This window comes from Vulpes vulpes, chromosome 6, assembly GCF_048418805.1.
Source record: "Vulpes vulpes isolate BD-2025 chromosome 6, VulVul3, whole genome shotgun sequence".
In the NCBI taxonomy this organism is placed as follows: domain Eukaryota; kingdom Metazoa; phylum Chordata; class Mammalia; order Carnivora; family Canidae; genus Vulpes; species Vulpes vulpes.
This window is the reverse complement of record NC_132785.1, coordinates 61799872-61825955: the sequence shown is the minus strand read 5'-3', so window position 1 is coordinate 61825955 and position 26084 is coordinate 61799872. Positions and strand designations below refer to the sequence as shown.

Below are 26084 nucleotides of genomic sequence, written 5' to 3'. Positions count from 1 at the left end.
ACGTCATTTGCAAATATCTTCTCCCATTCTTAGGTTGTCCTTTAGTTTTGTTGACTGTATCCTTTGCTGTGCAAAAGCTTCTTATCTTGATGAAGTCCCAATAGTTCATTTTTGCTTTTGTTTCTTTTGTCTTAGTGGGTGTATCTTGCAAGAAGTTACTGTGGCCGAGTTCAAAAAGGGTGTTGCCTGTGTTCTCCTCTAGGATTTTGATGGACTCTTGTCTCACATTTAGATCTTTCATCCATTTTGAGTGTATCTTTGTGTCTGGTGCAAGAGAGTGGTCTAGTTTCATTCTTCTGCATGTGGATGTCCACTTTTCCCAGAACCATTTATTGAAGAGACTGTCTTTCTTCCAGTGGATAGATTTTCCTCCTCTATCGAATATTAGTTGACCATAAAGTTTAGGGTCCACTTCTGGATTCTCTATTCTGTTCCATTGATCTATGTGTCTGTTTTTGTGCCAGGACCACACCGTCTTGTTAATCATAGGTTTGTAGTACAACCTGAAATATGGCATTGTGATGCCCCCAGCTATGGTTTTCTTTTATAAAATTCCCCTGGCTATTCGGGGTCTTTTCTGATTCCACACAAATCTGAAAATAATTTGTTCTAACTCTCTGAAGAAAGTCCATGGTATTTTGATAGGGATTACATAAAATGTAAATACCATAATTTTAAAAGTAGACTCATTTTCTTAGAATGGAGAGGACGATGATAAAAGGAGAACAGAGATATGAATAAAAAATAAAGACAAGGTGATTCTGAAAAGAAAATATTTAGATTTTATGTTACATAGATTTATTTTTTAAGCTATCTGTTTGCTTTGGCAAATTCAAATTGGATTAACTCCAAAGCGAATTTAATCATTTGGGCAGAAAATGGTAATAGTGGCTGAAAAAAATCATATTTAATGAATAAATAGTCCCAAAAAATGATATTGTTTCTAATTAGAAAAGCTTGGTTTTACTGAGATTTATATCATAGTCCAAAAGATTGATCTTATTTTTCACCTTCTGAAAATACCTTCAACCCCATCCTCCCCTCTCTCACAACCTTTCACAGGAAGAATAACACATAAGCAAAATATGTGAAAAATATATTCAGAGAGGCAAGCCTCAGAAACAGCAGTCAGGAAAGGAAGCAAGTAGGAAAGTCTATTCTCGCCAGATTTTAGCCTCCTGGTGAAACAGGTATGTGGAGTGGTGATAGGTGGGAATGTGATTTGTAAAAGTTCCCCTTAATAAGACCCAATGCTGTAGCAGTTCATCAAGTGTCATTTAGTATGCAGGTTTGTATTTCAGGGAATGTAATTTATCTGCCTGAATCCATGTAATAATGCAGTATGATTCCAAGGAATATTAATTTAAATCAAGATAAACAAGTTCACTGTACATTGCACTCAAAAATGATGTATATTCAACAATAACATCTCAAGAATTTGGGTATAATGTATATCTCAAACATTTTACTAATAGAAGAAGGCATTACATTCTCAAAAAAAAAAAACAGTTGGGAAAGCACCCACACTCGCAGATGCAGAAACAATGTTAGGAATGAGCAAGAAGGAACCACTATAGATCCTAGAAACATTAAATACATAGAAGTATATACATAATAATTTTAAGTTTCAAGACTTTAAAACATTAATTGAAAAGAACAAATGTAATAAGAAATGAAACTCATAAAGCTGCAAGAAAATGGTAATAGTCTGTACCTACAGACAGGTTTTCATCTGCACGTTAAAAATTTTCTTTATAAATGTCTTCTACCCTAGATAGCTTCACCAGAAAATTATTTCAAAGATTATAAGAAGAAAAATTCATCAGTCGCCAATTCTTTATGAAGTAGGAAAAATCCAAGGCTGTATGACTGAAGGGCACCCACACCTTAGGTGTCCCCAAAAAAGGGCATGTCAGGGAGCAGAAAGGTGGCCGTGACCTAGGACATGAACAGTAGGGCATAGAGGCCAGAGAAATGAAGAAATGAACAGTTTTAGGATGTAGATTTTGACCAATATTCGTAAGTGCTAGTGATAGGGTAGTTTAAATTAAGATTGACAATTGTCTATTAGAGTCTGTAGTTACTTTTTGGCAGAGGCACTTCACTTTTTTTTTTTTTTAACAAAACCTAGAGTTAGAAATGTATTTTCTGCCATGCTTTAGTACAATCATATACATATACATACAATCAATATGATTGTCTCCTATGACAATTTTATGTCTAACACTATGATGTTTTTAAAATATATTATTCTACTTATGGCTGTGATGATGTTTGGTGAAATACATTTATTTCATGGGCCATGAAATAAGCTCAATGAAGCAGTAGTTCCAGAAGCAAGCACCATGAGCTGAGAGGTGATTAAGAAATGCAAAGTTCCAAATAATGAGGCTAAAAATGATATCAATACACTTGGCTGTAAGTTGAGGCAGAAGGGATAAAAAATGAGTTTCTTTCAGATATGTCTGTCCCCAGGGACAAACATTGCTGTTCATAATTGTTCATTCTGAGTAGTTACATGATTACTACATATGGTTACTATGCCAAAAAATGAGTACTAGAGCAAAGGAAGAAAAGAAAAAAAGAAGAGAAGAGAAAAAAGAAACACAACACAGCTAATTTTCAAAGTGGCTCTATTTAAAACTTCTATATAGAAATTAAAACAGCAGGATTTGGGTTAATTGCTTCCCATGGATGTTCATAAAGTGTTGCTCAAAATAAACCATACACAATAGTTTAATTTTGTTTTTTTTCTCTTTACCAAATAAGACATATCTAACATTTTTTCTATAGCTGATATCAAAGAAATTACTGCCTATGTTTTCTTGTAGGAATTTTATGGTTTCTGGTCTCACATTAGCTCTTTAATTCATTTTGAGCTATGTGTATGTGTTGTAAAAAAGTGATCCAATTTCATTATTTTGCATGTTGCTGTTCAGTTTTTCAGACACCATTTCACCATTTGTTGAAGAGACTATCTTTTTCCAATTATATATTCTTGCCTCCTTTATTATAGATTAGTTGACCATATAAATGTGGGTTTATTTCCAGAGTCTCTATTCTGTTCCATTGATCTATGTGTCTATTTTTGTGCCTGTGCCATACTGTTTGGATAACTATAGCTTTGTAGTACATCTTGGAATCTGATATTGTGATATTTCCAGTTGTTCTTTTACAAAAATACTTTGGCTCTTCAGGGTCTTTTGTGGTTCCATACAAATTTTAGGATTACTTGTTCTAGTTCTGTGAAAACTGTTGACACTTTGATAGGGATTGATTTGAATCCATAGATTGCTTTGGGTAGTGTGTATGTTTTAACAAATTGGTTCTTTCAATGCATAAACATGGAATATCTTTCCATTTATTTGTGTTGTCTTCAATTTAGTTTATCAATGTTTTATAGTTTTCAGGTACAGGTCTTTCACCTCCTTGGTTCAGTTTATTCTAAGGTATTTTATTCTCTTTGGTGTAATTGTAAGTGAGACTTTTTTTTTCAATTTATGCTTCCTCTACCTCATTATTAACGTATAAAAATGTTATAGATTTCTGGATATATTTTTTTTCTTTGCAATTTTGCTGAATTCATTTATCAGTTCTAGTAGTCTTTGATGGGGTCTTTAGGGTTTTCTATAGTATTGTGTCATCTACAAATGAAAGTTTTTCTTCTTCCTTACCAATATGGATGCCTTTCTTTTTTCTTGTTTGATTATTATGGCTAGGAATTCCAGTATGATGTTAAATAAAAGTGGTAAGAATAAATATTGGGACTACTCCAAAATAAAAAGGTTTTGAAGAGTAAAGGTAACCATCAGCCAAACAAAAAGGAAACCTACCCAATGGGAGAAGATATTTTCAAATGATATACCTGATAAAGAGTTAATATCCAAAAATGTGTTTAGAATTTGAACAACTCAACACCGATAAAAAAAACAATTACAAAAATGGACAGAGGATCTGAACAGACATTTTTGCAGAAAAGACATGAGGATGGCCAACAGACATGAAAAGATGCTCAACATCACTCATCATCAGGGAAATACAAATAAAAACTACAATGAGATTATCTGTCACAATGGTTAAAATTAACACAGGAGACAACAAATGTTGGAGGGGATGTGGAGAAAGGGGAACCCTCTTGTACTATTGGTGGGAATGCAAACTGGTGCAGCCACTCTGGAGAACAGTGTGGAGGTTCCTCAAAATTTAAAAATAGAACTATCCAGCAATTGCACTACTGGGTATTTACCTTCCAAAATACAAAAACATTAACTCAAATAAATATATGCACCCTGATGTTTATAGTAGCTTTGTTTACAATAACCAAATTATGGAAGCAGCCTAAGGGTCTATCAACTGATGAATGGATAAAGATAATGTAGTATGTGACACACACACACAGTGAAATATTACTTAGCAATAAAAAAAGAATGAAATCTTGCCATATGTTATGACATGAATGGAATAGTATTATGCTAAGCAAAATAAGACAGAGAAAGACAAATACCATATGATTTCATTCATATGTAGAAGTTTAAGAAAGAAACACACCAAACAAACCAACGGTTCCCAGAAAGGAGTTGGGCAGGGAATGAGTGAAATAAGTGATGACATTAAGGAGTGACTTGCTGTGATGAGCACTGAGTAATGTTTTGAATTGTTGAATCACCATATTGTACACCTGAAGCTAATAAAAAACTGTATGTTAACTATACTAGAATTAAAATAAAAACTTAATAAATTCAAAATGTACAATTCACAAGGAAAAAGAAGAAATTCAGGATACCCAGGAAAGAATGGAGTATTTCTTATAGTACAAATAGCTAAGAATCTAGTTTTTCCCCCCTCTTTCTGTATTTTACATGTCATTTGATTAACACTCTCTTGAGTTATTAGATTTTTAGCAAGGTAAATAAATTATTACTACTAACAAAAATGAGTTTAAAACTTGTAAAAAAATAAAAAATTTAAGGAAATCAAAAAATAATATACAGATACTACTGTCATACAAAAGTAATGAGATCAGTTTTGTTAGACAAAAAAAGAGAAAGAAATAAAGAAAGAAAAAGAAGGGCTAAGACATCCCTAGAAGGACCCCAAGATGTGTTTCTTATCTAGCACAGTATCAGAACTAATTTAGATGTTTAAATTTACAACTTCCCTTGTCTTAAAAATGTTATGAAGCAATGACTTACTTTTCTTATCTTGAATTTGATTTTGTCTCTCAAATGTAGTCATTTCCTGCCTATAAAGGAAAGATATAATAACATGAGACAGCCCAGTCATCTGAAGCTGAAAACATACTTGAAAGAAAGGTTTCATTATTCTTAACCTAATGTCATTGGTAGATTTACAATTCAAATATTAATTAAAATTAAAAGTCTGCTTACTCCAGCTATGTCTGAAAAACCAGGAAACATAACCATAACTGATTACACTGTTGAAGGATATGTTAATTAACCTAATAAGGGGAATTCTTTTCATAAAGTATACGTATATCACATCACCACATACACTTTAAAATTTTTTAAATTTTGCTTGTCAATTATAACTCAATAAAGCTGGGGGAAAAAACCAAAAATCTAGGAAAAGTGTGGTGCCTAGGCGGCTTAGTTGGTTAAGAATCCAACTCTTGACACCAATTCAGGTTGTGATCTCAGGGTCATGAGATTGAGCGCTGAAGTGGACTCCATCCTGGATATGCGGCCTACTTAAGATTCTCTCTCTCCCTCTCCCTTTGACCCTCCCCCTGTACATTCATTCTCTCTACAAAAAAAAAAATCTAGGAAAAGCATAAGAAGTAGAAAATAAAATTCCATATTTTATGAAACTTAAGGAATTGCTAGATTATCTTACCCTGTGTAATGTACCATATGTATGAAAAAAAGTTGTGAAATATAGTAATATTTGGAACATAGGAATATTTGGAATATTTGGAATATTTTTAAATAATAAATCAGAAGATCACTGTAAAACCATACTTGAATATGATAGGGTGCAAAGTAATGTTACAAAGAAGTTGGTGAATGATGAATCTGACTTGCTCAGCCAGCTCTGTGGTTGAGGATGTGACCATAAAACCCAAATCTGTATAAATTCACGTTGTGGATTATCACCATCAACTACTGACTGCCTATTTTAAATAGTGAGACTGTGGCTAGCTTTTGCTTCCAGACTGGAAATCTCCCTGGATTTTCTTACCTTCCTTTATTATTATTATTTTTTATTGACCTGTGTTAAAGTTTAAACTGTGTCCACCCCCAAATAAACTCCCAGCATATTGCAATGTGACTTTATTTGGAGACCGAGCCTTTCCAGAGAAAACTGATTTAGAATGAGGTTGTGAGGTGAGCTTTCATCTAATTTGAGTGTTGAACTTATAAGAAGAGGAAATTTGGACACAGACAGGCATACGGTGAGGATGATATGAAGACAGTCACATAAGCCAAAGTGAGAGGCCTCAGAAGAGACCCACTCTGCTAATACTTTGATCTTGGACTTAGGGCTTCCAAGATTGTGAGCAAATAAATTTCTGTTATACCTCTTGGTCTGTGGTAGTTTGTTATGGCAATTAAAGCAAATCAATGCAGCCTTATATAGAAATTAGTTCAGAAAATATTAAGGGTTAATACTATACTCACCCTTATCATCTTTGTTTTCCAAAGAGGATTGCCTGTAATCCCCACACCTATTTTGACTCTTCCACCACATAAGTCTTCACACATGTTAGAAGATAAAGATTAACAAATTGCCCTCTTCTCATTTCAGAACAAATATGGACAGGAGATGACATGATAAAGACGAAACCACAAACACTTGCAACTCTCATGCAATGTTTGTTACCAAAAATACTTAGAATCAATATGAAGCAAAGAAAAAAATAAGCATTAACTCAAATAAAATAGTAGTAGATCAATTTCTCTCAGACAGTAAGAAAAATAAGGACATGGAATATCTGAAATACATAATTAATCAAGTTTCCCTAACAGATAAATTTCAACTTATGATCCTTAAAAAAAAGCCATTGGAATTTTCAAAGCCTATAGGACATAATAGACATAATACTAGTTAGCTTATACTTAGTAAATACTGGTAGCAACCAAGCATGTGCTAATGAATGAATGTTAACTTTTTAAATGTTACCTTAACAACCACTATCTAAAGTTATACTATTGGGCAGCCCCAGTGGCCCAGCGGTTTAGCGCTGCCTTCAGCCCAGGCATGATCTTGGAAACCAGGGATTGAGTCCCACCTTGGGCTCCCTGCATGGAGCATGCTTCTCCCTCTGCCTGTGTCTCTGCTCTCTCTCTCTCTCTCTCTCTCTCTCTCTCTCTGTGCCTCTCATGAATAAATGAAATAAAATCTTTAAAAAAATAAAGTTGTACTATTTTTAATTGTAAGACAATTTTTCATATGAAAAAATCACATTGAAAGAATATCAGTCAATCGGAGAAGGACAAACATTATATGGTCTCATTCAATTGGGGAATATAAAAAATAGTGAAAGGGAATGAAGGGGAAAAGAGAAAAAATGAGTGGGAAATATCAGAAATGGAGACAGAACATGAGAGACTCCTAACTGTGGGAAAAGAACTAGGGGTGAGGGAAGGGGAGGTGGGCGAGGGGTGGGGGTGACTAGGTGACTGGCACTGAGGGGGGCACTAGATGGGATGAGCACTGGGTGTTATTCAATATGTTGGCAAATTGAACATCAATAAAAAATAAATTTATAAAATAAATAAATTGTATTAAATCTAAAATAAATAAATAAGGAATATAAGTAACTTGTTTAAAGTTGATGAACAATATATGACAAAGAACTTTGATAAAATCTGCAAGCAGAAATAACAGACACCAATAATAATGTAATAAAACCAGAATTTATTATTAAAAATATACAACACACAGGAGGGGCTGCACGCCCCAGGAGCAGCTCGGAGGTGGCTCTGGCAGAGGAAGTGGCTCCGCAGAGGAGGCTGCGGGGCGGGAACGCGAATCCAACAGCGCAGGCCCCGGGGCACAGGGCGCTGGGACACAGCCCAGGATCTGGCCTCCCCCGGGACAGGCAGAGGCCGGGAGGGCCCAGGACAGCAAGGACGCTCCTGCCCCGAGCTGAGCAGATCAGCGGCCCCACCACGGAGCCTCCAGGCCCTGTAGACTGAGAGCTCCAAGCTACTGCAAGAGCTGACTCCAGGGCTCCAGAGCTGGCCACGCCACTGCGGTTGTTCCTCCTGGGGCCTCACGGGGTAAACAACCCCCACTGAGCCCTGAACCAGGCAGGGGGCAGAACAGCTCCCCCAAGTGCTAACACCTGAAAATCAGGACAGCAGGCCTCTCCCCCATAAGACCAGCTAGACGGGCCAGTTCCAGGGGAAGTCAAGGGACTTAAAGTATACAGAATCAGAGGATATTCCCCTTGTTTTTTTGTTTGTTTGTTTTCTTTTGTTTTGTTTTTTGCTTTTTGATTTGTTTGCTTCCCCCCCTTTTTACTCTTTTTCTTTCTCTCTCTTTTTCTTCCTGTTTTCTTTTATTTTCTTTTTCTTTTCTTCTTTCTCTTCTCTCTTTTCCCCCTTTTTGCAATACAACCTGTTTTTGGCCATTCTGCATTGAGCAAAATGACTAGAAGGAAAACCTCACCTCAAAAGTTAATCTTGCAAATACCAAAGATAAAGAGAATATCCTTAAAGCAGCAAGAGACAAGAAATCCCTGACTATTATGGGGAGGAGTATAAGGTAACAGCAGACCTCTACACAGAGACCTGGCAGGCCAGAAAGGGCTGGCAGGATATATTCAGGGTCCTAAATGAGAAGAACATGCAGCCAAGAATACTTTATCCAGCAAGGCTCTCATTCAGAATATAAGGAGAGATAAAGAGCTTCCAAGATAGGCAGGAACAGAAAGAATATGTGACCTCCAAACCAGCCCTGCAAGAAATTTTAAGGGGGACTCTTAAAATTCCCCTTTAAGAAGAAGTTCAGTGGAACAATCCACAAAAAAGAAGGACTGAATAGATATCATGATGACACTAAACTCATATCTTTCAATAGTAACTCTGAATGTGAATGGGCTTAATGACCCCTTCAAAAGGCGCAGGGTGTCAGACTGGATGAAAAAGCAGGACCCATCTATTTGTTGTCTACAAGAGACTCATTTTAGACAGAAGGACACCTACAGCCTGAAAATTAAAGGTTGGAGAACCAATTACCATTCAAATGGTCCTCAAAAGAAAGCAGGGGTAGCCATCCTTATCTCAGATAAACTAAAATTTACCCCGAAGACTGTAGTGAGAGATGAAGAGGGACACTATCTCATACTCAAAGGATCTATGCAAGAAGAGGACTTAACAATCCTCAATATATATGCCCCGAATGTGGGAGCTGCCAAACATATCAATCAATTAATAACCAAAGTTAATGCATACTTAGATAATAATACACTTATACTTGATGACTTCAATCTAGCGCTTTCTACACTCAATAGGTCTCCTAAACACAACATCTCCAAAGAAAGGAGAGCTTTAAATGATACACTGGGCCAGATGGATTTCACAGATATCTACAGAACTTTACATCCAAACTTAACTGAATACACATTCTTCTCAACTGCACATGGAACTTTCTCCAGAATAGACCACATACTGGGTCACAAATCGTGTCTTAATTGATACCAAAAGATTGGGATTGTCCCCTGCATATTCTCAGACCATAATGCCTTGAAACTAGAACTCAATCACACAAGAAGTTTGGTAGGATTTTGATGGAATCTGGTCTCACATTTAGATCTCTCATCCATTCTGAGTTTATCTTTGTGTATGGTGAAAGAGAGTGGTCGAGTTTCATTCTTCTGCATATGGATGTCAAATTTTCCCAGCACCATTTATTGAAGAGACTGTCTTTCTTCCAGTGGATAGTCTTTCCTCCTTTTTTGAATATTAGTTGACCATAAAGTTGAAGGTCCACTTCTGGATTCTCTATTCTGTTCCATTGATCTATGTGTCTGTTATTGGGCCAGTACCACACTGTCTTGATGACCACAGCTTTGTAGTACAACCTGAAATCTGGCACTGTGATGCCCCCAGCTATGGTTTTATTTTTTAAAATTACCCTGGCTATTCGGGGTCTTTTCTGATTCCACACAAATCTTAACATAATTTGTTCCAACTCTCTGAAGAAAGTCCATGGTATTTTGATAGGGATTGCATTAAACGTGTAAATTGCCCTGGGTAACATTGACATTTTTACAATATCAATTCTTCCAATCCATGAGCATGGAATATTTTTCCATATATTTGTGTTTTCCTGAATTTCTTTCAGAAGTGTTTTACAGTTTTTAGGGTATAGATCCTTTACCTCTTTGGTTAGGTTTATTCCTAGGTATCTTATGTTTTTGGGTGCAATTGTAAATGGAATTGACTCCTTAATTTCTCTTTTTTCAGTCTCATTGTTAGTGTATAGAAATGCCACTGAGTTCTGGGCATTGATTTTGTATCCTGACACACTGCCAAATTGCTGTATGATTTCTAGCAATCTTGGGGTGGAGTCTTTTGGGTTTTCTAGGTACAGTATCATGTCATCGGCGAAGAGGGAGAGTTTGACTTCTTCTTTGCCAATTTGAATGCCTTTTATTTCTTTTTGGTGTCTGATTGCTGAGGCTAGGACATCTAGTACTATGTTGAATAGCAGTGGTGAGAGTGGACATCCCTGTCTTGATCCTGATCTTAGGGGATTGGCTCCCAGTATTCCCCCATTGAGAATGATATTTACTGTGGGCTCTTTGTAGATGGCTTTAAAGATGTTGAGGAATGTTCCCTCTGTCCTTACACTCTCAAGAGTTTTGATCAGGAACGGATGCTGTATTTTGTCAAATGCTTTCTCTGCATCTATTGAGAAGATCATATGGTTCTTGTTTTTTCTCTTGCTGATTTGATGAATCACATTGATTGTTTTACGAGTGTTGAACCAGCCTTGTGTCCCAGGGATAAATCCTACTTGGTCATGGTGAACAATTATCATAATGTACTGTTGTATCCTATTGGCTAGTATCTTGTTGAGAATCTCACAGAGGAAGACATAGACATGGCCAACACGCACAGGAGAAAATGCTCCACATCACTTGCTATCAGGGAAATACAAATCAAAACCACAATGAGATACCACCTCACACCAGTGAGAATGGGGAAAATTAACAAGGCAGGAAACAACAAATGTTGGAGAGGATGCGGAGAAAAGGAAACCCCCCTGCACTGTTGGTTGGAATGTGAACTGGTGCAGCCACTCTGGAAAACTGTGTGGAGGTTCCTCAAAGAGTTAAAAAGAGACCTGCCCTACAACACAGCAATTGCACTGCTGGGGATTTACCCCAAAGATACAGATGCAGTGAAACGCCAGGACACCTGCACCCCGATGTTTATAGCAGCAATGTCCACAATAGCCAAACTGTGGAAGGAGCCTCGGTGTCCATCAAAAGATGAATGGATAAAGATGATGTGGTTTATGTATACAATGGAATATTACTCAGCCATTAGAAATGACAAATACCCACCATTTGCTTCAACGTGGATGGAACTGGAGGGTATTATGCTGAGTGAAATAAGTCAATCGGAGAAGGACAAACATTATATGTTCTCATTCATTTGGGGAATATGAATAATAGTGAAAGGGAATAGAAGGGAAGGGAGAAGAAATGGGTATGAAATATCAGAAAGGGAGACAGAACATGAAGACTCCTTCTGGGAAATGAACTAGGGGTTATGTAAGGGGAGGAGGGAGGGGGTTGGGGGTGAATGGGTGATGGGCATTGAGGAGGGCACTTGACGGGATGAGCACTGGGTGTTATTCTGTATGTTGGCAAATTTAACACCAATAAACAATAAATTTATTATTAAAAAATAAATAAAACAAAATAAAATTTTAAGAAATTAAAAAAACTTTTAAATAATATAATTGGTGACAAAACAAAAATAAATAAATAAATAAATAAATAAATAAATAAATAAATAATAAAAATATACAACAATGTTTGGCATTGAAAACAATTCAGGACCACAAAAACACAAAAAGTAAAGTAATAAAAATATTGGGCAATAATACAACAACATCTGGGATACAGACACAATGGAATACTAATCATTCATCAAAAGGAATGAAATTCATTTGCAACTACATGAATGGAACTAGAGCGTATTAAACAAAATAAATCAGTGGGAGAAAGACAAATACCATATGATTTCACTCATGCAGAATTTTAGGGTCAAAACAGATGCATATAGGAGATAAGAAGGAAAAATAAAATAAGGCAAAAAAAAAAAAGAGAGGCAAACCATGAGACACTTAATTCTAGGGAACAAATTGAGGATTCCTGGAGAAGAGGTAGGTGGGAATTGGGTAACTGGGTGATGGGCATTAAGGAAGGCATGTGATGTGATGAGCATTGGGTGTTATATGCAACTGATGAATCACTAAATTCTACCTCTTAAACTAGTAATATAGGATATGTTACTTTAACTGAATTGAATCAAAAAAGAAAAAATATTAGAGGAAAAGTTATATTTGTACATGCTCTCATTTTAAAAATTTTTTTTATTGGAGTTCAATTTGCCAACATATAGCATAACACCCAGTGCTCATCCCACCTAGTGCCTCCCTTCGTGCCCATCACCCAGTCACCCCAACCCCCCGACCACCTCCTCTTCCACCACCCCTTGTTCATTTCCCAGAGTTAGGTGTGTCTCATGGTTTGTCACCCTCACTGATATTTTCACTCATTTTCTCTCCTTCCCATTTATTCCCTTTCACTAATTTTTAAATTCCCCAAATGAATGAGACCATAAAATGTTTGTCCTTTTCCGATTGACTTATTTCACTCAGCATAATACCATCCAGGTGCATCCATGTTGAAGCAAATGGTGGGTATTTGTTGTTTCTAATGGCTGACTAATATTCCATTTATACATAGACCACGTCTTCTTTATCCATTCATCTTTTGATGGACACCAAGTCTCCTTCCACAGTTTGGCTATTGTGGACATTGCTGCTATGAACATTGGGAAGCAGGTGTCCCAGCATATCACTGCATCTGTATCATTGGGGTAATTCCCCAGCAGTGCAATTGCTGGGTCGTATATGCCCTCATTTTTAAACAAGAAAAATTGAAAAAACAAAAATTAAGTTTTGAATTCAAAGCAATTAAAACAGAAAAATGGAAAAAATCAAGGACAGCAAAAATAAGAATCTAATAAAGATAAAAGCAATGACACTGTGACATTGTGGAAAAAACACAAAGTAAAAGTCAGATTGGGGTTTCCAGGGGTTTTTGGTGAGAAAAAGGTTGATAAAAGTCTTCCATATCTTGATTGAGTTGGTAGTCACATGACTACATGCTTTTCTAAATTTATCAACTTACCTAAAAAGGGTGAATTTTATTGTGCTATACTTCTGTAAACATAAATTTTAAAAAGCTAAATGATTTAAAAGAGCTCACACCATACCTTTTGTAAATATGTTTAAAATCATGAGTTAAATGATAATATTCTAATGAAAATGAAATAACCAAAATTGACTCAGGATGATGTAGATAATGTAACTTTACTCAAAGAACATCATCCTGTCAAATTAGCCAAAATGAGATTGAATTTAGTTCTAGCCCATATGTCTTATATATTTGATTTCAATTGACTCAGGTAGCCTAAACAGTTGAGATCTTCCTCATCAAATTAGTTAAATTTCTGTGAGTCCTATTCATAAAATTTGCAGCTTCTATGGAAAACAGGATGGAGTTTCCTCAAAAAGTTAAAAATAGAGCTACCCTATGGTCCAGCAATTGCACTACTAGTTATTTGCCCAAAGGATACAAAAACACTAATTCAAATGGATGAATGCATCCTGGTTTATAGCAGCTTTATCAACAATAGCCAAATTATGAAAAGAACCCAAATGTCCATCTACTGATGAATGGATAAAGAAGTGATATATAATGGAATATTACTCAGCCATAAAATGAAATCTTGCCATTTGCAATTATGTGGATGGAACTAGAGGGCATTAAGCTAAGTGAAATAAGTCAGTCAGAGAAAACCACCATGTGATTTCACTCATATATGGAATTTAGGAAAGAAAACAGCAGTGCCTGGGTGGTCCAGTCAGTTAAACATCCAACTCTTGATTTTAGCTAAGGTTATGATCTCAGGATCATGAGATTGAGCCCTGGGTTGGGATCTGTTATGGACATGGAGCCTGCTTCAGATTCTCTCTCTTCTTCCCCATCTGTCCCTCTCCCCTTTGCTCACTTTCTTTCTCAAAAAATAAATAAGTAAAATATTTTTTTTAAAAAAAGAAGCAAAACATGCAAATGGGAGGGAAGAGAGAGGCAAACCAATAAACATACTCTTATCTATAGAGAACAAACTGATGGTCACCAGGGAAAGTGGGTGAGGGGATGGGGGAAATAAGTGATGGGTATTAAGGAGGACACTTATCATGATGAGAAGCGGGCATTGTAAGTGTTGAATCACTACGTTGTTTTCTGAAACTAATATAACACTGTATGTTAACTATACTGGAATTAAAACTTTTTAAAAATTGTTTGGATGGGGACACTTTGGAGACATTTAATTTCTCATTTAATTACTATTTGTAATAAAGACTTGGATGTATTTGACAACATCAACACTTAAGTTCCTTTAAAGGGGAAGAATTGGAGAACATCACCTTACACAGATATCATTTTATACACAATAAAGCAAAAGCCAAGTTTAAACAACTTTTTGTTGCACAGAACCAGTTTGTGGAAGCCTGAAAAAAGGACCTTGTTTCAATAACATCATTTCTTCAGCTACATAATGTAAAGGAGATTAGTTACAAGGATGGCATAGCCACCCCACTGTGCAGAGAAAATTTAAGTGAAGTACTTAGGAAATGGCTGATTCCTGTAAACTTCATTTCATATCAGCAGTAAATATGGGCCTTCCCTTTCATCCCTCAACCTTTCACACTTAAAGAAGGGGGCATCTCAGATAAAAACCCAGATCTTGACGTGCAATGATTAGGAAAGAGGTTGAGTGCAAAGATATGGAAATCCCATGATCAGCAAACAAGGCAGGGTTTATCTAAGCTGGGGCAAGATATCAGTGTCCAGATAGCTGTTGTTTTTCCACTCTTTTTTTTCTTTTTTTCCACTGAGTATCTTGCAAAATTTGGGCAACAGATAGGCAAGTCAAGCAGTGGTCAAAGCCTCAAAGACCACATGGTCTATAAAGGAAGATGGACTATAAAGAGCTAATTTTTTCCATCCCATCAATAAATGTTAGTGATAATTTTTTTTAAAGTTAAACTAATATAAAGTTACTAGGTGATAGAAAGGTATAGTGGATGGTGCAGGAAATCCACTGGGTGTGGAAGCAATGTGGAGTTTCCCACATTGTATACTCAGGGATGTTTTCTGGAAGAGAGTGTCAGAACTAGAATTTCCAGAAAAAGATGCTATCAAGCACAGCACAGAAAATAAAAACCATGAGAGGTAAAAGATTAGTGTGCACTAGGGCTCTGGGTTCAGGCTGAGCTTCATGGCTTCAAGAACATGAAATGAGAGGAAGAGGGTGAGGAATTAAATCAGCAAACAAGGCAGGGTTTGTAATTAAATGAGAAATTCCTCTCATTTCAAGAGAGGGCAGAGGGTGGGGAATTAAATCAGAGAGATATGCAGGAGTCAATCCTTATAGGATTTCAGTCTTCAGTGAAGAGTTTCATTTTTATTCTGGATGTAATGGAGAGCAATTAAAGGATCTCATGGGAAAGGCATGATGAAACTTCTATTTTCCAAAGATTATTCTAAGTATGAGGAATAAGTTGGTGGTGTGGCCGTCATAAATAGCCAACCCAAAATAAACATATTTTATTTCAGCTATATGTTTGTATTTTGTGCTTTATATAGTCAGGAAGGAATGAAACATGTGCACTAATACTCCATTTCTTTTGTTTTTGTTTTGAGCCTCCAGATAACCCTTCTGCCAAGTCTTAGAGGCAATCACCAAAGAATTCTATGAGTTTAGCTCTATGAGGCCTAAAATAAGATGTTGGCTCTTATGAGACAGAGATTCTCAGTCCCTTGTGAGACAGAGGTGAATCTTAGAGAAAAGTGATGCAATACACTAGGTGCTTACCATTTTCTTTCCACATCTTGGTTTACATTCTTGAGCTCCTTTTGATTGTTTCTCAGGCAACTAGATGGAAACACATAGAAAAGAGACTCTTCAAATGTTTTCACCCCTTTCTCTTACCATTAAGATAAAGCTTGCTTTTTCTTTTTTGCCAAACTACCCTGTCCTTTATAACTGGCAGGAATTCACAAATTCCTTCAAATGTTTTCACCCCTTTCTCTTACCATTAAGATAAAGCTTGCTTTTTCTTTTTTGCCAAACTACCCTGTCCTTTATAACTGGCAGGAATTCACAAATACAGAAGAATGTCTATGGTCTGACATCTCCAGAAGAGGTGGGAGAGGCCAAGAATAGAGAAAGACCCTAACAGGAAGGTGTGGCTCCTCCAGTGAGCCAAAGGGACACCAGAAGCTCTTGGTTCATTCATTCCCATGAAATACTTGCACCATTAATCCTGGCCCTCTAATCCAGAGCAAGATTCTCCAAACTCTGCTGTTTGGCCATCCATACACATATACAACACTCTAATCCACACCTACATTCAGAGAACTTTATTGTGCATATTACTCCTGGTATTTTCCCAATAATTATCATCTTCCTTATAAGAGTCAAGCAAGCACTGAGTGATGGAATTAAGGCTAGAGAAATCAATGGTTACACAATAGTAATATACAGACCAAAGCGAATGATTAAGTTAATCAAATTTGTCACTACACTGGTCATCCAAACAATATTTTTTTTGGAATGGTCTTTGTCTGCTACTATCACACCTCCAACACTTGTCTATTCTCCTGCTTCTATGTAGGACTGAAGACAAAGTATTCCAGACTATAAGCCTCACTCTTGCTTACTGTCATTCAGAGAAGACATTTCCTCACTATCAATGGTTAAAAGTTCAAGAACATGGTTAGATATTGACATATTTGGCCAGTAAGCAAAAAATAGAATCTTTTAAATACAAAGTTAATCAGATTTGAGGAAGAAGAACCCTTTTTGGAGATGAGTTCTTATGTAGAGATTTCTGGATAATATGCACAAATGATTAAATTTAGATGTGATTCTTACTTCATAGCATTGATTATAAATCAGGCAAAAGTTAATCTCAATGTCCCATGTGTTCTCTTCTGTTTTCCTAAAGTCCAGTTTTCTCAAAGTTCCTATTTTCTAAACTGGTCAATGAAAAAAGAATATACTAAAGGGGATCCCTGGGTGGCGCAGTGGTTTGGCGCTTGCCTTTGGCCCAGGGCGCGATCCTGGAGACCCGGGATCGAGTCCCACATCAGGCTCCCGCTGCATGGAGCCTGTTTCTCCCTCTGCCTATGTCTCTGCCTCTCTCTCTGTCTCTCTGTGACTACCATAAATAAATAAAAATTAAAAAAAATTTTAAAAAAAAGAATATACTAAAATAATTCTCCTTGAGGTTATTAATGACTCACTGACTTACCCTTCTAAGAGAGATTTGTATTTTAAAGTTAAAAACAGGAATACAAAATCCTTCACATTAAAAGGAATGTAATTAGAATTCCATGTCACTATTACTTAAAATAAATGTTCACTAAATTTTGCCGTAGATAAGTAATTTTTTACTCAAGCAGAATTCAGATAACGTCAGGCCATAGGTGACGTACAAAGATTTGTTAGCTGAATTAATAAATCATCTAACACTCTGTCATTAAAACAATAGATGTTAAATGAATATTAAAAATGTATCTTGGTCAAAGTGTTGAGATAATGTGTGATTTTTGCATACTTCCTGGAATTTCCAACTTTTTTTTTAACTTTCCAAATATTTGGCATTAATTCATGACTTCAAAACTCCATAGATAGGGAGGCGGGGCAAGATGGCAGAAGAATAGCATCCCCAAGTCACCTGTCCCCACCAAATTACCTAAATAACCTTCAAATCATCCGGAAAACTTACAAATTCGTCTTGAGATTTAAAGACAGAACAGCTGGAACACTAGAGTGAGAAGAGTTTGCACTCTATCAAGGTAGGGAGATGGGGGTGGGGAAAGAAATAAAGAAACAAAAGGCATCCAAGGGGGATGGGCCCTGCGAGGAGCTGGGCTAAGGCCCAGCGAGTGCCCCCAGGACAGGAAAGCACCGGCCCGGGAAGCAGGAGCTTCACCAATATGACCGGATGGAAAGGCACTCCCAGGGAGTTGGAGCAGGACCCCAGGAGGGCAGGGGATGCCCTCAGGCTCCCTGGGACACTAACAGAGCACCAGCGCCCCAGGGAGAGTGCGCCACACCCAGCGACCAAGCTCCCTAAAGGGCTGCAGGGTGCAACGGGCTGGACCTGGGAATAGCTCAGAGGTGGCTCAGACAGCGGCTCTTCGTAGGACAGGCAGAAGCCAGGAGGGCACAGGATAGCAAGGGCGCTCCAGCCCCCATGTGGCCTCAAGCTGAGCAGATCAGCGGCACCCGCCCCCAGAGCATCCAGGCTCTTGTGGACTGAGAGCTCCGTAGTTACTGCAGGAGCTGACTCTAGGCCTGGAGAGCGGACCCAGCGACTGATGTTGTTCCGCCTGGGGCCTCACAGGATAAAAAACCCCACTGAGCTTCACAGTGGCCTCACAGGATAAACCGGTTAAACAACTTGTACTGAGGCCTGCACCAGGCAAGGGGGTTAAGCAGCTCCCCCAAGTGCTAACACCTGAAAATCAGCTAGGCAGGTCCCTCCCCTAGAAGACCGCTAGACTGACAGGGGAAAAACAAAATATTGACCAAGCAGCACTAGAAAGTTCCAGGGGAAGTCGAGGGATTTAAGTATACAGAATCAGAGGATACTCAACCTTCTTTTTTGTTTTTGATTTCTCTTTGCTTCCCCCCACCTTTTTTTTTTCTTTTCTTCTCTTCTCTCTCTTTTTTCTTTTTTTTTTCTTTTTCTTTTCTTCTTTCTCTTCTCTCTTTTTCTCCTTTTCCCAATACAACTTGTTTTTGGCCACTCTGCACTGAGCAAAATGACTAGAAGAAACACCTCACCTCAAAAGAAGGAATCAGAAACAGTCCTCTCTCCCACAGAGCTGCAAAATTTGGATTACAATTCAATGTCAGAAAGCCAATTCAGAAGCACTATTATAAAGCTACTGGTGGCTCTAGAAAAAAAACATAAAGGACTCAAGAGACTTCATGACTACAGAATTTAGATCTAATCAGGCAGAAATTAAAAATCAATTGAATGAGATGCAATCCAAACTAGAGGTCCTAACCATGAGGGTTAACCGGGTGGAAGAACAAGTGAGTGACATAGAAGACAAGTTGATGGCAAAGAGGGAAACTGAGGGAAAAAGAGACAAACAATCAAAAGACCATGAGGACAGATTAAGGGAAATAACGACAGCCTGAGGGAAAAAAATCTACGTTTAATTGGGGTACCTGAGGGCGCTGAAAGGGACAGAGGTCCAGAATATGCATTTGAACAAATCATAGCTGAAAACTTTCCAAATCTGGGAAGGGAAACAGGCATTCAGATCCACAAAATAGAGATCCCCCCTAAAAACATTAAAAACCGTTCAACACCTCGACATTTAATAGTGAAGCTTGCAAATTCCAAAGATAAAGAGAAGATCCTTAAAGCAGCAAGAGACAAGAAATCCCTAACTTATATGGGGAGAAGTATTAGGTTAACAGCAGACCTCTCCACAGAGACCTGGCAGGCCAGAAAGGGCTGGAAAGATATATCCAGGGTCCTAAATGAGGAAAACATGCAGCCAAGAATACTCTATCCAGCAAGGCTCTCATTCAGAATAGAAGGGGAGATAAAGAGCTTCCAAGACAGGCAGGAACTGAAAGAATATGTGACCTCCAAACCTGCTCTGCAAGAAATTTTAAGGGGGACTCTTCAAATTCCTCTTTAAGAGGAAATCCAATGGAACAATCCACAAAAACAGGGACTGAGCAGGTATCATGATGACACTAAACTCATATCTTTCAATAGTAACTCTAAACGGGAATGGGCTAAATGACCATAGTGCCATAAATGCAAAAGGTGCAGGGTGTCAGACTGGATAAAAAAGCAGGACCCATCTATTTGATGTCTACAAGACACTCATTTTAGACAGAAAGACACCTACAGCCTGAAAATAAAAGGTTGGAGAACCATTTACCATTCAAATGGTCCTCAAAAGAAAGCAGGGGTAGCCATCCTTATATCAGATAAACTAAAATTTACCCCGAAGACTGTAGTGAGAGATGAAGAAGGACACTATATCATACTTAAAGGATCCATCCAAGAAGAGGACTTAAAAATCATCAATATATATGCCCCGATGTGGGAGTTGCCAAATATATCAATCAATTTATAACCAAAGTTAAGACATACTTAAATAATAATACACTTATACTTGGTGACTTCAATCTAGCACTTTCTACAGGTCCTTTCGATAGGTCTTCTAAAAACAACATCTCCAAAGAAACGAGAGCTTTAAATGATACACTGGACTAGATGGATTTCACAGATATGTACAGAACTTTACATCCAAACTCAACGGAATACACATTCTTTTCAAGTGCACATGGAACTTTCTCCAGAATATACCATATACTGGGTCACAAATCGGGTCTGAACTGATACCAAAAGATTGGGATCATCCCCTGCATATTCTCAGACTATAATGCTTTGAAATTAGAACTAAATCTCAACAAGACATTTGGAAAGATTTCAAACACGTGGAGGTTAAGGACCATCCTGCTAAAAGATGAAAGGGTTGACCAAGAAATTAAGGAAGAATTAAAAAGATTTTGGAAATATTTCATACATGTGGAGATTAAGGACCATCCTGCTAAAAGATGAAACGGTCCACCAGGAAATTAAGGAAGAATTAAAAAGATTCGTGGAAACTAATAAAAATGAAGATACAACCGTTCAAAATCTTTGGGATACAGCAAAAGCAGTCCTGAGAGGGAAATACATCACAATACAAGCATGCATCCAAAAACTGGAAAGAACACAGATACAAAAGCTAACCTTACACCTAAAGGATCTAGAGGAAAAACAGCAAATAGATCCTACACCCAGCAGAAGAGAGTTAATAAAGATTCGAGCAGAACTCAACAAAATCGAGACCAGATGTTAGGCCCAGAAGTTAGGCCCAGGACCCTAAGCAGAGAGCAATGCCTGAAGAGTAGAATGAAATGTGGTCTCTGCAACTGCAAATATGGAAAACCAAAACATTTCCATCCGTCTGAGTCTAAATGGCTTTATTACAACATGGTTGAATTGAAACAACACCCTCTCACTGCTTTAATGGTAATAAATAAGAAAGGTCCATGGCTGTTTCCAAAGACCACCATCTCCATCAGAACATGGTAATAGATGTGTGTCAGAAAATTTATCAATTAAAAATGGTAAGTCTCAGTATTCTGAAGCAGAACATGTTGTCCTCTGCTTTCCTCAAATGAAAATTACACATGCTTCTCCATAACAGCCAAAAATCATTTATAAAAAAACTTCTTTCCATAAAGCATAAGCACAAGTTTCAGGGTTAAAGTTTTAAGCGTACTGTCATTGTAATCAAATGATCCATAATCTAAAAGACTTGTACATGTAATCACAAAAGTAGGTAGAATATGGTTAGTGCCATAAATGCATATAAACCATTTAGAAATCATAAAAATGACCAAAACTCATCAAACCAAACACTCAAGATTTGTGCATTTTATTGAATGTAGATTGTATCTAAATAAATGAATAAAACCCTGTTTGATTCTGCTATGGAAGCCCCAAGTGGGAAGTGTTTGGCCTTCAATATTTATATTAGAAATGAAAAAGACTGAAAAGAAAATTAAGTACTTAGTAAAAAAAACAGGACAATAAATCCAAAGAAAGTAAAAGAAAGAAAATAATAAAGGTAAGAAGTCAATGAAATAAAAACAATAGACCCAAAAACTCAAGAAATGGTCTTTTGAAAAAAGAAAAATAGGCCATGAATCATAATAGTAGGTGATAAAAAACTTTAAGACAAAAGATTGTTGAATTAGTGCAAAATATTGTTGAAGGAGTTTGAGAATACAAACCACTGGACTAACGGGTTTTCTTGTAGTTTTACAATCCTTTGGAGAAGGTTGAAGATGATTCTCAAGGGATAAAGGTCTTCTTTGCGTTCGAGCTACACATATTCAGTTATCTTGCCATCACTAAAATGTGTTCCTCGTTAGGTGAAGCGCCTGCTGTGACATTCTTGATGTACATATTATCTATAAAGGACTTATTGTTAACTCTTTTGGAGTTATGATTCTTGCTAAGTTTTTATGTTTGTTGAGAGAATTACTGTATGCCTGTAATAGGAAATTATATTTATTAGAAAGTATTTATTGTAAGAATATAGATTGTAAAAAATAAACCAGTCTGACAGTGAAAAAATAAAGGAATCATAAAAATGTGAAAGAATAGCTCCTGGCAAAGATCAGGAAGATATGGCATTTGGCCAGGGCATTGCAGAATGAATATTTTGATGAGTAAAGAGGGTTGAAAATGTACTTTGGAATAAGAGTTTTGATAGCCAGTGCACACAGCTTGAAATCAAAAGATTAACCAGTGGTCAGATTGATGATGGTATAAGGTCCATGTGATATATTTAGGGTAGAAAAGGCAGCAAAGCATATTAATTTATGCTGCCTTTAAATCCAAATTAATTTTACTGCCTTTAAATCCCTACTCTGCACTAAGTTCTAGGGAGACATACAGATTGCAAAGATATATTCATGGCAACAATTACCCTTGAAGGATTCTCTACTAAACAGAAAACAGTTGATTAGAGGCTTGTTGCTAAGCCTGGCAGTGAAGGCAATGCCCAAATTGAGAAGAGAACAAGAAGGATGGAGTTATTAAAACAGAATATCTAAGATCTTAAATTCCAAAATAAGTGGTCTACACTTCACATGTTAAGCAGTGGGAAATGAATGTACTGCTGAAACACAGGAGAATGTGATTAGACTTTTGCCATGGGTAGATAACCCTAGTTCTGTTACACAATCAAGTGGCCAAAAGTTACATTAAGAGGTGCTCACCATCACTCATCATAGGGAAACACACATCAAAACCACCATGAGATATCATCTCATGTGTAACGGAATGAAAAGAAGAGGTATCATGTTGGCAATGATATAAAGAAAAGGGAACCTTTTTATACTGTTGGTAGAAATGTAATTGATCTAGCCACTAATTCTTTAATAAAAAATGGAACTACCATACAATCCAGCAATCCCACTTCTGGATACAGTCAAAGGTAATAAAAACAGGGTATCAAAGAGATATCTGCACTACCATGTTTATTGCAAAATTGATCACAATAGCCAAGATATGGAAACAGTCTAAATGTCTGTCAAGGGATGGATGGATAAAGAAACAAACTGTGGCAGATGATAGATAGATAGATGATGGATGATGATGATGATGATAGATAGATAGATAGATAGATAGATAGATAGATAATAGAATATATACATATTATACTACTCAGCCATGGGAAAAAAAGAAACCCTGACATTTGTGACAAAATGGCATGGCATCAATTTGAGGGCATGATGCTAAGTGAAATAAGTCACAGAAAGACAAATATCACTTCTATGCAGAATTTCAAAAGGCTGAACTCTTAAGAACAGAGAGTAGAATGGTGGGTGTCAGGGATGGAGGTGAAAGAATTAGGGTGATGTTGTTTGAGAGCACAAACTTGCAACTAGTAGGCAGATATGCCCTGGAGATCTAACTCAAAAAACAGTGATTATTATCAACAATATTGTACTGTAAATTTCAAACTTGCTAAGGGACTAAATCTGAACTGTTCCAATCACAAAAAAGAAATGATAATTTATGTGATGTGACAGATGTGTTAGCTAACACTACCATAGTAATCATATTGCAATATATAAATGTATCAAATCAACGCATTGTGCACTTTAAACTTACACAATTTATATATCAATTATATCTTAATTTTTAAAATCTAATCTTGTTATATAACATATAAGACTGGAAGGGGTTCAGGTATTGGATTGGAAAGTGGGGTGCTATAAAGACAATCCTTTAAGATTAAGCAAACTATAAAAAGAATAATGTCTGTTGGGGATCCCTAGGTGGCTTAGCAGTATAGTGCCTACCTTTGGCCCAGGGCATGATCCTGGAGTCCCAGGATCGGGTCCTGCATCAGGCTCCCTGCATGGAGCCTGCTTCTCCTTCTGCCTGTGTTTCTGCTTCTCTCTCTCTCTCTCTCTCTCTCTCTGCGTATATGTCTCTCATGAATAAATAAAATATTTAAAAACAAAGAATAATTCTGTTAACCACATCTATTCTACAACTTCAAAAGCATTTGAATAAGATGAGGAAGGCTAAATATCATAGTGAAAGAGATTATAGGGGAAAGGAGAAAAAAATGAGTGGGAAAAACTAAAGAGGGTGACAAAACATGAGAGACTGCTAACTCTGGGAAATGAACTAGGGGGGGTGAAAGGGGAGGTGGTTGGGGGGTGGGGGTTACTGGGTGACGGGCACTGAGGGGGGCACTTGATGGGATGAGCGCTGGGTATTATACTATATGTTGGCAAATCAAACTCCAATAAATAAATAGATTAAATAAATTAATAAATAAATAAAATCGCCAAAGGAAGGTCCTACCTAAAAGCATTTGAGTACATTATTTTACATACATAATTTTCAAGGACCTGTTCATTCACATGCAGACCCCATAAGCTAACAAATGGGAAGATAAACCATATACCCAGATGAGGATAGAAAGTTATAGAGTCAGGTGACTACAGACTAGGGTTCCTGAATAAAATGCAGAATGTCAAGATTTGAATTTCAGATAAACAACAAATAATTTGTTTAGTGTAGGTATGAGGCATAAATAATGCTCCAAATATTGTGTAATATTTGTGTCATATTTGTGTCATATTTATGCTTCAAAAGAAAGGTTTATCTCAAATTTAAATCTGACTTGACATCCTGTATTTTTATTTTCTAAATCTGGCAACCTACCATGGTTCCAAATTATGGCCAAAGAAGGAGTAAACTGAGGTGGTGAGGGGTGACTATGAGTTATTAAAGAACTTAAAGAACACAGTCTTCAGGTTCAAACCTCTGAAAACATCACAGTGTAAGTGTTCCAAATGCATATACCCAGTCTCCCCCTCCCTACTCTTCCAACAAAGGTCCCTGCCCAGAGTCAGACTCACCTGAGTTCTCTCAGGAGATAATTCCCCATTCTCTCACTGTGACTCTGTTTTTCAGCTCCTGAGTTTCACTGCACTTTCAGCAATGATGAGCACAATATGAGGCAGGACGTTTCATCTAACCACTGGCTTGTGCTCCTACCAACAGAGAGCTGCCAAGAGATGGGCATCGTAGAGAAGGCAGGAACCATTCTGAAGGGGGGGGGGGAGGCATGTGGGTTAAAAAAATAAGGCTGAAATATAAGAGAATAAATCTAACACTCCTGGTTCACTTTGCTTTCAAGGAAACCCCAGTATTGGAGAATCAGAAGAGATAGGGGATTTTCTATTCTTCAGAAATCTTATATCTCCAGAATACCAATATTTTGTCCTCTTCCAAACAAGCAAAAAGAAATCCTCTTGTAGGGAAGGCTAAAAATAAAAGAAAGAAAAGAAAACATAGAAATAAAATGTGTTTGTTCTTCAGGTTATAAAAATTAAATCAAATGTAAATGTCTCTCCTAAAAGGTCTGATACTTCAAAAAAATTATAAGATGGGGAAAAATGGAAAAGGATATGAAAATAGAAGTGTATTGATATTATACAAGCTAGGTAAAGAAGTAACTGTTCTTCCTGCTGTTGTTCCAAGGCTAGTATTGCAAGGGGGAAGGAGACAGGGCCTGAGAGACCCATCACCACCATCTGGTGCTGCACTTCCTCCCTCACACCACCCACCAGAGCCACAAAGCACAAGTTGGCCTCGGTGATAATTTCAAGACAAGC

The 26084-nt window shown here is 37.1% G+C and overlaps 1 long non-coding RNA gene across 1 annotated transcript in view; it reads right to left on the bottom strand.

Moving 5' to 3' along the window:
• The window catches only part of LOC112909596 (uncharacterized), a 33155-nt gene extending 7761 nt beyond the window's left edge, over positions 1-25394 (bottom strand). The window contains exons 1-3 of the long non-coding RNA XR_003233132.2: positions 25326-25394; positions 16155-16214; positions 5193-5242 (exon numbers count right to left, since the gene is read on the bottom strand). This is a non-coding gene — a long non-coding RNA (uncharacterized lncRNA). The remainder of the gene's footprint in view (positions 1-5192; positions 5243-16154; positions 16215-25325) is intronic.
• Positions 25395-26084: the final 690 nt, after the last annotated feature.